The 12,704-nt window shown below is 45.3% G+C and overlaps 1 protein-coding gene across 2 annotated transcripts in view; it reads right to left on the reverse strand.

The window, feature by feature from the left end:
- Window positions 1-12,704, reverse strand: part of DDO (D-aspartate oxidase) — a 90,180-nt gene that overhangs the window by 50,838 nt on the left and 26,638 nt on the right. The gene's annotated exons all lie outside the window — the stretch shown is intronic.

Raw genomic sequence — 12,704 nt, forward strand, 5'->3', positions numbered from 1 at the left:
TTATTTTCACACTTCAACATTATAAAATTCTGTGAAGCCCCTGGGGGTTCAAGGTGCTCACCACACATCTAGATAAGTTCCTTGAGGGGTCTAGTTTCCAAAATGGGGTCACTTGTTGGGGGTTTCCTCTGTTTAGACACCTCTGTGGCTCTCCAAATGCAACATGGCGTCCGCTATCCATTCCAGTCAAATTTCCATTCCAAAAGTCAAATGGCGCTCCTTACCTTCCAAGCCATGCCGTGCGCCCAAACAGTGGCTTTGCACCACATATGGGGTATCAGCGTGCTCAGGAGAAATTGCACAACACATTTTGGGGTCCATTTTTTCTGGCTGCCCTTGTGAAAATTAAAAATTTCAGGTTAAAGTAGCAGTTTTGTGAAAAAAAGTTAAATGTTCATTGTTTTCTTCCACATTCCAAAAATTCCTGTGAAGCACCTGAAGGGTTAATAAACTTCTTGAATATGGTTTTGAGCACCTTGAGGGGTGCAGTTTTTAGAATGGTATCACTTTTGGGTATTTTCTGTCATAAAGGCTCCTCAAAGTCACTTCTAATAAGATGTGGTCCCTAAAAAAAATGTTTTTGTAAATTTTGTTGTAAAAATGAGAAATCGCTGGTCAACTTTTAACCCTTATAGCTTCCTAACAAAAAAAAATTTTGGTTCCAAAATTGTGCTGATGTGAAGTAGACATGTGGGCAATGTTATTTATTAACTATTTTGTGTGATATATCTCTCTGATTAAAGGGCATGAAAATTCAAAGTTTGAAAATTGCAAAATTTTCAAAATTTTCGCCAAATTTCCGTTTTTTTCACAATCAAACGCAAGTGATATCGAAGAAATTTTACCACTATCATGAAGTACAATATGTCACAAAAAAACAATCTCAGAATCAGGGGGATCCGTTGAAGCGTTCCAGAGTAATTACCTCATAAAGTGACAGTGGTCAGAATTGAAAAAATTGGCCCGGTCACGAAGGCAAAAACTATTCTATGCTAGAATTTTGGTGTAAACAACTTAATGAATCAGGCCCCCCGATGATTGAGCATCATTGCTCGTTGTTTGGGTGATTTAAAACCATTAAGTTTCCTCCAGCACATTATGTGCAAGGAGAGGTTAAGTCTCCATTTTCAAAGGGCGTGTTTTTATGGGAACAACCATAGAGTGGGTGGGAGGTTGTTCTCCATATCTCCTCCCCAGAGTGTGGTCTTGGGGAGGTTTAAATACTTGGCCAGCTGAGGCATTCAGTGTTCAGTAGGTCTGGAGTGAGGAACTCCAGATCTGTTTATGTGGAGCTATCCTGAACCACACAGAGTATCTGCACTCTGAGCAGGCGGATCCCTGCTTCCACAAAGACTGTGCTTTTGATTAGCCATTTTGCTTTGCTTTCCCTGTTTGCCCAGCGGGCTGTGTTTTCTTTTGTGGGCTCAGTGTTAGTTTATGCTGCACTTTTTTTAATAAACCAACCAGGAGTTTTAAAGAGACAACGTACCTGTGTCTACCTCTGTGTGCAGCTGGGCGAGCGATCTACCACAATACATATAGCACACACATGTGTATACACAGCGCACACATGCATATACACCACACATACACACGTGTATATGCACATGGTACATACATATTTATGTATACATAACATACAAACAGCACATACACACACACTATAGAGGACTTAACACACCTGTCTCCTCCTGTTCAGTTCCTCTAGACTTCCGCAGGGTAACCTCAGAAACTACACTGATAATGAAAAACGTATTATCAGTGCAATTTCTGCTTGAAACACTCGGGGTCCCTATGGGTGTTGAGGAGAGCCATAGGCTCAAATACTTAATTAACCTCAAGACATAGGAGATTGAGAGAAAAGACCCACAAAGTGTATTATTTCACCGTACATAAGCTTGTTTAGATCAAAAGATGGCTGCCATTTCCTGTTTCATCACACCATGCTCTGTTCTGGGAGGAAGCTGCATTCTATAGAAGGACTAACCAGACACATCGCTTGGACCAACCCACCCTGATGACCTCATGGATCACGCCCCCTGGTAACCTCATGGATCACGCCCCCTGATGACCTCATGGACTACGCCCCTGATGACCTCATGGACCGCGCCCCCGATTAACTCATGGACCACGCCCCTGATTACCTCATGGACCACGCCCCCTGATGACCTCATGGACCACGCCCCCTGATGACCTCTTGGACCAAACCCATCCTGATGACCTCATGGATCTGCCCATGGACTAACCAATGAATACATCTGGTTACTCCCATTCTAGGACTAACCGAGCCCCTATTTACAGTTTATATAAGTCTATGTTCGGGTTAAATAAAGACACTTGGAGCTGTGCCATAGCTGATCAAGGAGAGCTTACATCCGACTGTGTGTGTGTCTGATGTTATTCTTTCCTGCATGCACTTGATCATATCCATTAGGCCAGGAGAAGGCAACTAGTCAACATACCAAACTGTTCACCCTAACATGGTGATGGGGCCAATTGCCCTCCCCCTTCTAACTCTGGCCCTGACTGAGTGTTAGCCAGCTTTTCGTATCAATTTTCAAAATTTGAATACTGTGACAGTTGTTAATAAGCAGTATATGGTTAGAGGAAGATGACCATACTGAATCAAATCATAGAACCTATAAATTGCTGAAATCAGCATCTTCCTCTCTATCACATACTTCCTTCAACTAGGAAGACATAATCAACCTGACAGAATCACTTAAAGAATTAACTGTATACTGGTATACAATAAATTCAATTGCAAGATAATTGCTTCCATTCACTTATGGCATGCCCTCAATCCACTATGGCCCCCCTCACTGGCAAAATTTGAGATCTTGGATGTTATTGGGAGATTTTGTGCTTTTAACAAAAACATTGCTGCCGCTTTATGTGCACAGCAGTTACCAATCGATAGCAACTAGAATTATGTTACTGATTGGTAACTGCTGTGTACATAATGCGGCAAGCCTGTTTTTGTTAAAAGCGCCATTGCATAGATATTCACATTTGTTACTTTTGGAGTGCACTATGTAAAATCTTTGCTTTGTAGTCCAACTGGGGATTTCTTCAAAGTCTTCTATGGGGTCGTTCGATATCACTCCTCCCTCTCAGATGCTACCAATTACAGCTTGGCAACTCATGTAGCAGTCTCAAATACTGACAAGCGCTGATTGGCAGTAACTGGGAGGGAGGGGTGAAAGTGCATGCCACCAGAAAAGTCTGTAAAGAGAAGCCCGGTTGGACAGCAGAGCAAAGATTTCATATACTGAGCTCCAGAAGAAGCAAATGTAAATATCTCGGCAATGGAATGATACAGCATGAAACAGAAACCAGGGGAGATCAGGGATTTTACAAGATATTTAACTCAATTTTTTGAGCAAGTGACAGCTCCACTGTAAATGAATCATATTTAGATGATTCGATCTATCACATATCAATAATCCAGTAACATTTTTGTGAGTTACAACTGTTGTATTTTACGCTAAAGAAAACTTTGGGTGTTGTCACAGCACTGCCTCTTCTATTAGCTACAATGATAAGAAGGTATGCACACTAATCAACCCCTGATGAAGCCGCCGTGAAACTTGCCTTGGAGTTTGGGGTGGCAGGAGCGCAAACACATGAATTCAGATTTGTAACCTTTTCCGCCTTCTATATCTTTTCCAAGGGCATTTTGACAGTCACATTTGTGACAGCATGCAATACCTGTTTAGTTTTTGCCCATATATAGATATTCCATTACCCTATTGGAGTAAACGGGCCTTGTTATTACATGTCCTTTTATCACTGGAATTAAGTGGTTTCCATTCTATATATTATTTCTCTAATTCCTTATTGGAAGGAATGGTTCTTACTGCTACTTTGTTATTTGGTGTACTCCTCTATCTAATATATATTCATTTATGTGTTATCATCTGCTCATGTTTTCTGTGCTCCTCCACTTTAGTCTTTTGGATTTTTATTCATGTCTTGTCTTGGTATTTATTTTCACACATTGTAGTCATTTTGTGTATTTATTAATAAAATATATGTATTTTTCAATCATGTGGTTTACATATTTGAATACAGATTTATTGGTTTTTAATTTCTTTACCTACAAAGAAGGACCTATAGCACAGTAGAGAAGGAGCAGATGGGAGCTAGTAATGTAGGGCTGCAAGTTAAGACTACTAACAGTATTTATTCTTTGCAACCATGGAGACACATAGTTTTCATAGGCTCTGTATTCACAAAAAGATTTATGTTGCATCATATTTTTATCATAGCTTCCCATGGCTGGTGTCCACAGTTTGGGACCCAGTCCTTTGTCTGCCCTTATTCACATTGAGGTCAACTCTGACAAATGAAAGGTTTTTAATATTAGATAGTGTAGGACCATCCTGAACAGGGTCACCTTGCCGATGGTGGGATGGCTTTTATGGTTCTTTGATCAAAAAACAGTGTTTACTAAGAACCCTATGTTATTTAAATGCACTTTTGCTTTTCCTTATTTAGTTACAGCTAGGTTTATGATCATTTTGTTTCTTGTAGGTTTCGTCTGTTTAATGCCCAATGTGAACACGCGTTTATGTGCTGCATGTATACCAACTTAAACCTCAAAGCTTAAAGCTCAATTTTGTTGTGTTTTTTCATCATATTTTTATTTCAGAGTTATTGTAACGATTAGTGATGAGCGAGCACTAAAATGCTCGGGTACTCTTTGCTCGGGTCGAGCAAATTGGAATACTCGGGTGCTCGACTCGAGCAACGAGCCCAATGTAAGTCTATGGGAAACTCGAGCATTTTTCAGGCGGCTTCCCCCGGCGGTCTGCAGAGGGCCTAAAAATTGGCCAAATCGATGGGAACAGTGCTCAAATGACATGGGGACAGCATGGGGAAGACCCCTGGAAGCATTTCTGACTCCCAGGTCACTTCTGTCAACAACGTTGTCAGAGGTATTACGCCACTTTTACGGACTCACAATAAAACATACCAAAACGAAACCAAAATGGATTTTCCTGGGAAATATGTTAAGGAACATCATTTCCATTACATGTACAATGTATATAAAGCAAAATAAATAACCAAAAACAAAAATACTCTTCCACACCTTGGGCTATGTTCACATGTAGCGTTTTTGATGCGTTTTTGCACTTTTGCATTGCTTTCAACCAAGACAAATGCATTCACCAGGAAATTTCATTTTAACATTTTACAACCTTATCTGGCCATGTGGTGTGTGACACATCATCAGACACATGCATACAGTGCTGAAAAGTCATGGGAACAGCATGGGGAAGACCTCTGTAAGCATCTCTGACTCCCAGGTCATGGTCTAAAAGTGTGCCCATCATAAGTGATCCTTGGCACAAGCGAAGATGCCTCCCGCCATGAACCTGTCATTGCAGACTTGCAACAATCACCATCCACGTTCTTGCCCCACTGCAGCGTTCAGTTGTACCTACCCCATTCCTTGGAATGCAAGCGCAAGTATGCAGGCAGCCAGCCACCCACCCACCCACAGGCTGCAATACTATACTGCCAAATTTTTGACAGCTGCTTGCACTTGAAATGTGGCCTTTTAGGCTCGTGGAGGCGGAAGCTTTTCATAACCTCATGCCGGCGGCAGCCGGGTGTCCATACTCGGTCCCCAGCCGCCACTATATTTCCCGGTATCGCCTCCGCCTCCACAAGCACGGGTCCCACAACATTACCCGTGCCCTCCCCAGTGCACTTACTGGGAAGGACCGCCTAACCACAAACACGTGGACAGGTGAATGTGGCCAGGGACGGTACGGAGCCAGTCCACAACTTTTTTTGCTGACAGTTGTATTTAGCTCGGTGAAAGGACTGGCATAGAGGGAAACCCTATCTACCCTGCATGTCATTTCTCACAGGAAGTCCTGTAATTGAGCTTGTTGCAGAAGCAATGGCAGCCCGTCCAACATCAACTCGCCCTTGTCGGTGGTGCTTTGACATACACACATCTTTCTTTGCGCATTTAATTTCTTGAATACAGAGTTGGACAATGGCCTGATCTGTAATGCGGTTTGAGAAATAACATGCATAAGCATGGCCGATCCACATTAAAAAAGCAGCCATGGAGTATCCGGGAACCTTCCCCCACACTTTTCTTAGCCAGGGCTGCTTTTCGGCAGGGTTGGACGGGCCCACCAGAGAACCGGAGACTCCTCCGGCGGACCCTGGCTTCTCCTTCAGGAGAGTTCATAGTGCCGAGGTGAGGCCATGATGATGATAGAGGCCACCATCTGCTTAGTTTTCTGTTACTTGGAATGCAAGTGCAAGTATGCAGCCAGCCACCCACCCACCAACAGGCCGCAACACTAAACTGCCAGATTTCTGGGCAGCTTTTTGCACTTGAAATATGGCCTTTTAAGCTCATGGAGGCGGAAGCTTTTCACAACCTCATGCCGGCGGCGGCCGGGTGTCCATACTCAGTCCCCAGCCGCGACTATATTTCCCGGTATCGCCTCCGCCTTCCACAAGCACGGGTCCGACAACATTACCCGTGCCCTCCCCAGTGCACTTACTGGGAAGGACCGCCTAACCACAAACACGTGGACAGGTGAATGTGGCCAGGGACGGTACGGAGACAGTCCACAATTTTTTTTGCTGACAGTTATATTTAGCTCGGTGAAAGGACTGGCATAGAGGGAAACCCTATCTACCCTGCATGTCATTTCTCACAGGAAGTCCTGTAAAGCTGCTTTCACTTGAAATGTGGCCTTTTAGGCTCGTGGAGGCGGAAGATTTTCACAACCACATGCCTCATGCCTCGTGTCCATACTCGGTCCCCAGCCGTCACTATTTCTCCCAGTGTTGTCTCCGTCTTCTACAAGCGCGGGTCCCTGAACATTACTGCTGGTACTTTTCTGTGGGAATTTGCTTGCCTCCTACCAGCCTGGAATATTTCCAGCAAGCTATGGTACGACGCCATGGTATTATCACTGCCCCCAGTACCAGTATTGAAGCCATCCCCAATTTCCTTCTCAGGAATTTTATTTGGTAGACTGAGTGGCTGCCCAAATACATTAGTTTCTCACAAAGGAGCTGAAGAAAGAGTGGCAGAAGGTGCAAGTTTCTCCAGCCTGTTAGATATTAGAGGGTGAACGGCAGCACATTGAATCAGTGGTTAGCACTGAAGACTTGCAGCGCTGGGATCCTGGGTTCAAATCCCAGCAAGGACAACATCTGCAAGGACTTTGTATGTTCTCCCCATGTTTGCGTGTGTTTCCTCCTCAGTAAAAAAGCAGCCATAGAGTGTCCGGGAACCTTTCCACACACTTTTCTTAGCCAGGACTGCTTCTTGGCAGGGTTGGGCGGTCCCACCAGAGAATCCTCTGGTGTGCCTTGGCTTCTACCTCAGGAGAGTTCATGATAGCGCTAACTTTGCAGCTGCTATGGGGCTCTTGAGCGGGTGAGAAAGGTTAGCCCTCAGAATCAAATCCTCTGGTGGGCACAATGTTTTTCAATCTGAAACAGCTTCTCAGTGGGAGTTGTATTTCACCACAGCCATATTCTTTAACTCGGTGAAAGGACTGGCAAAGAGGGAAACCGTATCTACCTCAGCTGTCATTTCTCCGTCACCAGGTTCCGCCCATTGTCACACACGACCATGCCTGGCTGTATGTTCAGCGGTGAGAGCCACAGATCAGGCTGCTGTGTTACAGCTTTCAACAACTCTGCAACGTTGGGCGGTTTGTCAATTAAGCATTAAGCATGTTATCTTCAGCACAGCCTGTTGCCGCTTGGCCAAGGCAGTGCTGCAGTCCTGTCAGCTTGTGACTGATGTGGTCATTTTGGAGATGGAGGAGGAGGTGCATGAGCTGAACAATGTGATTACATTGTTGTTAAATTGGTGACGCTGTTTTTTATACTAAAGAAAGATCCTATTGTTTTGTTTTTTTACGTTTTTTTTTTTAAGACAAATGCATTCACCGGGAAATGTCATTTTAACATTTTACAACCTTATCTGGCAATGTGGTGTGTGACACATCATCAGACACATCCTGTTTTATTTATAATGTAGGGACTCTGAAAGTCATAAAGCCTATTTTTATAGGGACATCAGACGGGTCTTACTATTCTTAAAAGGCCAGCAATCGGCCCTAGCTATTGTTAGAGAGCCATCAGCCGGCTATGCTTTGTTGTTCCCATTATTAACAAGTGGGTGTCCTATACTGTTATTGCGTATCCAGTGACTGCAAGGGCTGCCAAAAATTTGGACGCAACCCAATACCCCTTTGAAGAGACGTAGAGGAGGGTCTCAGTAAAAAAAATGTTCCCATTATAAAGGAGCGGGTCTCCTATAGTGGTAATGCCCATGCTGTGACTGCAAGGGCTGACAAAATTAGGGAAAAAACCCACTAAGAATTTAAAGACACATAGAGCAGGGCCACAGTAACAAGTATGACATGTTCCCATTAGAAAGGAGAGAGTCTGCTATACAGTTAAAGGGTATGCAGTGAGTCCAACGGCTGACAATTTTAGGAAAAACCCCACTAAGAATTTAAAGACACACAGAACAGGGCCACAGTAACAAGGTACGACATGTTCCCATTAGAAAGGAGAGAGTCTGCTATTCAGTTATAGGGTATTCAGTGATTCCAATGGCTGACAATTTTAGGAAAAACCCCACTAAGAATTTAAAGACACATGGAGCAGGGTCACAGTAACAAGGTACGACATGTTCCCATTAGAAAGGAGAGAGTCTGCTATACAGTTATAGGGTATGCATTGAGTCCAACCGCTGACCAGTTTTAGGAAAAAACCCACTAAGAATTTAAAGACACACAGAGCAGGGCCACAGTAACGACAAATTCCCATTAGAAAGGAGAGAGTCTCCCATAGTGTTGGCCTATGCAGTGAATGCAAGGGCTGCCAAAAATTTGGAGGCACTTCAATGCCCCTTGGAAGAGACGTGGAGAAGGGCCTCATAAAAAAATGTTCCCATTAGAAAGGAACGGGCCTCCTATACTTGTAATGCCCATGCACTAAGTGTATGGGCTGACAAACATTTACCCCTGGGGGGTATACATGAACATACTGTATAAAAAATTTTTTTTTACGGGCATCATAAACACCCTTTAAAAAAATTAGGTGGGTGTTGCATCACGGACCACGGTCACCCTAGTGATATGGTGGTGGAGGATGAGGAGAAGGAGGAGGAAAAGATCAAATAGCCAAAATCAGGAAGCGTATACCCATGTGTGGGTGTGAAAAGGTGCATGGGAATACACCTCCCAAGAAAAGACATTGGATTGGAGTTTATGTTACGCTGCTATCATTCGGTGGTGTTGAGAAGTCTGGCCCAATCCTTCCCTTGTTCATTTTCATAAGAGTCAGCCTGTCAGCATTTTCAGTTGACAGGCGGATGCGCTTATCAGTTGTAATTCCACCAGCGGCACTAAAAACCTGCTCTGATAAAACGCTGGCGACAGGGCAGGCCAGGACCTCCAAGGCATAGAGAGCCAGTTCATTCCACATATCCAGCTTGGATACCCAACAATTATAAGGCACAGCGGAATCACGGAGGACGTTGGTACGGTCGGCAAGGTACTCCCTCAGCATCTTCCCAAACTTTGCACTCCTTGTGAGAGTACCCCGCGCCTCAGGGCCTGTCCAATGGGAGGGTCTGAGAAAACTCTCCCAGAACTTTGACAGTGTTCCCCTACCTCTGCTGGATTAAAGTTGTGTCTCTCTCGCCTGTACTCCTTGGTTGTCCAACGAAGTGTGCCCTCTGCCACCAGCGTTTTCAGATGGGAATTTTTTTAATAGTTCAGCAACAAGGGCCTTCTGGTACAGCCCCATTTTTGTAGACCTGTCCGCCTCAGGAATAAGAGATATAAAGTTCTCCTTGTAGCATGGGTCTAGAAGTGTCACCAATCAGTAATGACTGTCACCCAAAATTTTGAGAACGCGAGGGTCATGGGAAAGGCAGCGTAAACTGAACTCGGCCATGCGTGCCAGACTACTAACAGGCAAGACTTCCGTGTCCTCACCAAGAGGATGACTGATCATGCTCTCCTCCTCCTCCTCTCTGTCCTCTGGCCATCCACGCTGAACAGACGGTATGACAGCTGTGCAGGTAGTACCGTCTATAGTGCATGAAACTAGCTCCTGTCCTTCCTCCTCCTCTTCCTCATTGTCACCTAATCCATGTTGGGATGAGATGAGGCTTGGCTGTGTGTAATCACCCTGTATGGTTCCTTGCTCCATCTCATTGTGCTCCGCCTGCTATGCATCCTCTTTGATTGTGAGCAGAGAGTGTTTCAGAAGACAGAGAAGTGGTGATGCTAATTATGGCGTCATCGCCGCTCACCATCTTGGTGGAGTCCTCAAAGTTTTGGAGTATAGTACATATGTCTGACATCCATGTCCACTCCTGAGGTCTTATGTGTGGAGTCTGAACTGAATACCGACGGCCTTGTTGATGCTGGTACTCAACAACTGCCCTCATCTGCTCACAAATCCTTCCCAACATCTGCAGTGTAGAGTTCCAATGCTAATGTTTTGGGACACGTTCTTGTGTAATGCGGGGACGGCACACCGGGAGAAATAGTGGCGGCTGGGGACCGAGTACCGAGGGACGGCCGCCGACATCAGGTTGCGGAATGCTTCCGTCTCCACGAGCCTAAAAGGCAACATTTCGAGTGCAAGCAGTCGAGAAATGTGAGAATTTAGTAATGTGGCCTGTGGGGCGTTGGCTGCATATTTGCGCTTGCGTTCCAAGGACTGGGATATGGACAACTGAACGCTGCGCTGGGACAAGGACATGGACGTGCTTCCTGATGCTGCTACTTTAGAGTGTGCAACAACAGGTGCAGGACAGGAGGCATCTTCGCATGCACCATGGACAGGGGATTGGCTTGCATGCACAACAGCGGAAGAAGCAATGGTGTCACCCGCAGACACTGTTCCTGCACCCTGGGGTTCGGCCCACAAAGTCGGGTGCTTTGCTGCCATGTGCCTGATCATGCTGGTGGTGGTCAGGCTGGTCGTTTTGCCACCCCTGCTGATGCTGGCCTGGCAGGTGGTGCAAATGGCCTTTTTGGGGTTATCGGCAGAGTCTTTAAAAAACAACCAGACTCGGGAAGACCTAACAGTTGTACTGACAACTTCCTTCGTGTTGGTGTTACGGGGAACGGTTGCCTGCCTTCTGTCTGCGGCCACCACACTGCTTCTTCCTGCCTGTTGGGGTGCTCTGCCTCCCTCTCCCTGTGTGCTGCTGTCCTCGCTCTGCATGTCCTCCTGCCAGGTTGGGTCAGTTACTATATCATCCACCACCTCGTCTTCCACTTCCTCACCCTGGTCCTCCTCCTGACTTTCTGGCAATTGTGTCTCATCATCGTCCACCTCTTGTGACACTTTCCCACCGTCGCCTTCGTGTGACCGTGGCAGCTCAAATATTTGGGCATCGCTACACGCGATCTCCTCTTGCCCCGCTTCAAGTGGACCGGACGAGAGGCCCGAATCTATAAATGGAAAAGTGAACAGCTCTTCAGCGTGTCCAAGTGTGGGATCAGTTGTCTCTGGGTACTCGGCATGGTGGGAGGAAGGAGGATCAGGGTGAGGAATATGCGGTCCAGACTCACGGCTACTGAGACTTGACCGTGTGGAAGACAGGGTGGTGGTGGTGGAGGCTAAGTGACTGGAAGCATTATCCGCTATCCAACCAACAACCTTTTGACACTGCTCTGGGTTCAATAGTGGTGTGCTGCGGTCCCCTAGAAATTGGGACAGGAAGGTCAGGCGAGAAGATGTGGGTGTTTGTTGTGGCACAATTTCGGCTTGCCAACGGCCTTGTCCTCGGCCTCTGCATGCACCATCACCATCACGTCCAGTTCCCCGTCCCTTGCCACGTGTCTTGCCCATTTTAAATGAAGGACAGTATCTTCCACGCTCACTACAAATGACTGAGTTTGGAGCGAATTTGTATGTGATCCGTGTGACGGAGAAAACAGAGTTTTAAATACCTGGCCTGTAGGTAAGTAGTTTGACCAGCAAACTGCTGTGAATTGTTTCACTGACACACAGAAAGAAATTTTTAATGGAGGCTAGAAATGGCAGTATTTTCTGACAACGTATATGTGAGCCGTGTGACGGAGAAAACACAGTTTTAAATACCTGGCCTGTAGGTAACTATTTTGAACAGCAATCTGGTGTCAATTGCTTTACTGACACACTGAAAAAATTTTTTAATCTAGACCAGAAATGGCAGTATTTCCTGAAAACGTATATGTAATCCGTGTGATGGAGAAAACACTGTTTTAAATACCTGGCCTGTAGGTAACTGTTTTGAACAGCAAACCAGTGTCAAAAACTTTGCTGACACACTGAAAAAAAAATTTAATGGAGGCCAGAAATGGCAGTATTTTCTGAAAACGTATATGTGATCCATGTGACGGAAAAAACACAGCTTTAAATAGCTGGATTCTTAGCGCTGTAATATGGAAAGGACCTGGCTGTATTTTGCAGTGGCAACAAGCAAATGGCGCAGAAAAACCGTGTTCTCTGGATTGCTTTTTAAGCAAATAATAAGGATTAAGATGCAAAAAAAATTATTCCTGGCCCCTCAGACCTGGGCCTATTTCCAGAAATATCTAACAGCAGCAGCCGACAGAACTGGAATGGAGCCTCTTGTGCTGTGTGCACTGCAGTCTGCTATATACACTGCCTGCCTGCCTATATACACTGCC

This window comes from Phyllobates terribilis, unplaced genomic scaffold, assembly GCF_046119375.1.
Source record: "Phyllobates terribilis strain yellow unplaced genomic scaffold, ASM4611937v1 Scaffold_3__8_contigs__length_932513732, whole genome shotgun sequence".
NCBI classification, from domain to species: domain Eukaryota; kingdom Metazoa; phylum Chordata; class Amphibia; order Anura; family Dendrobatidae; genus Phyllobates; species Phyllobates terribilis.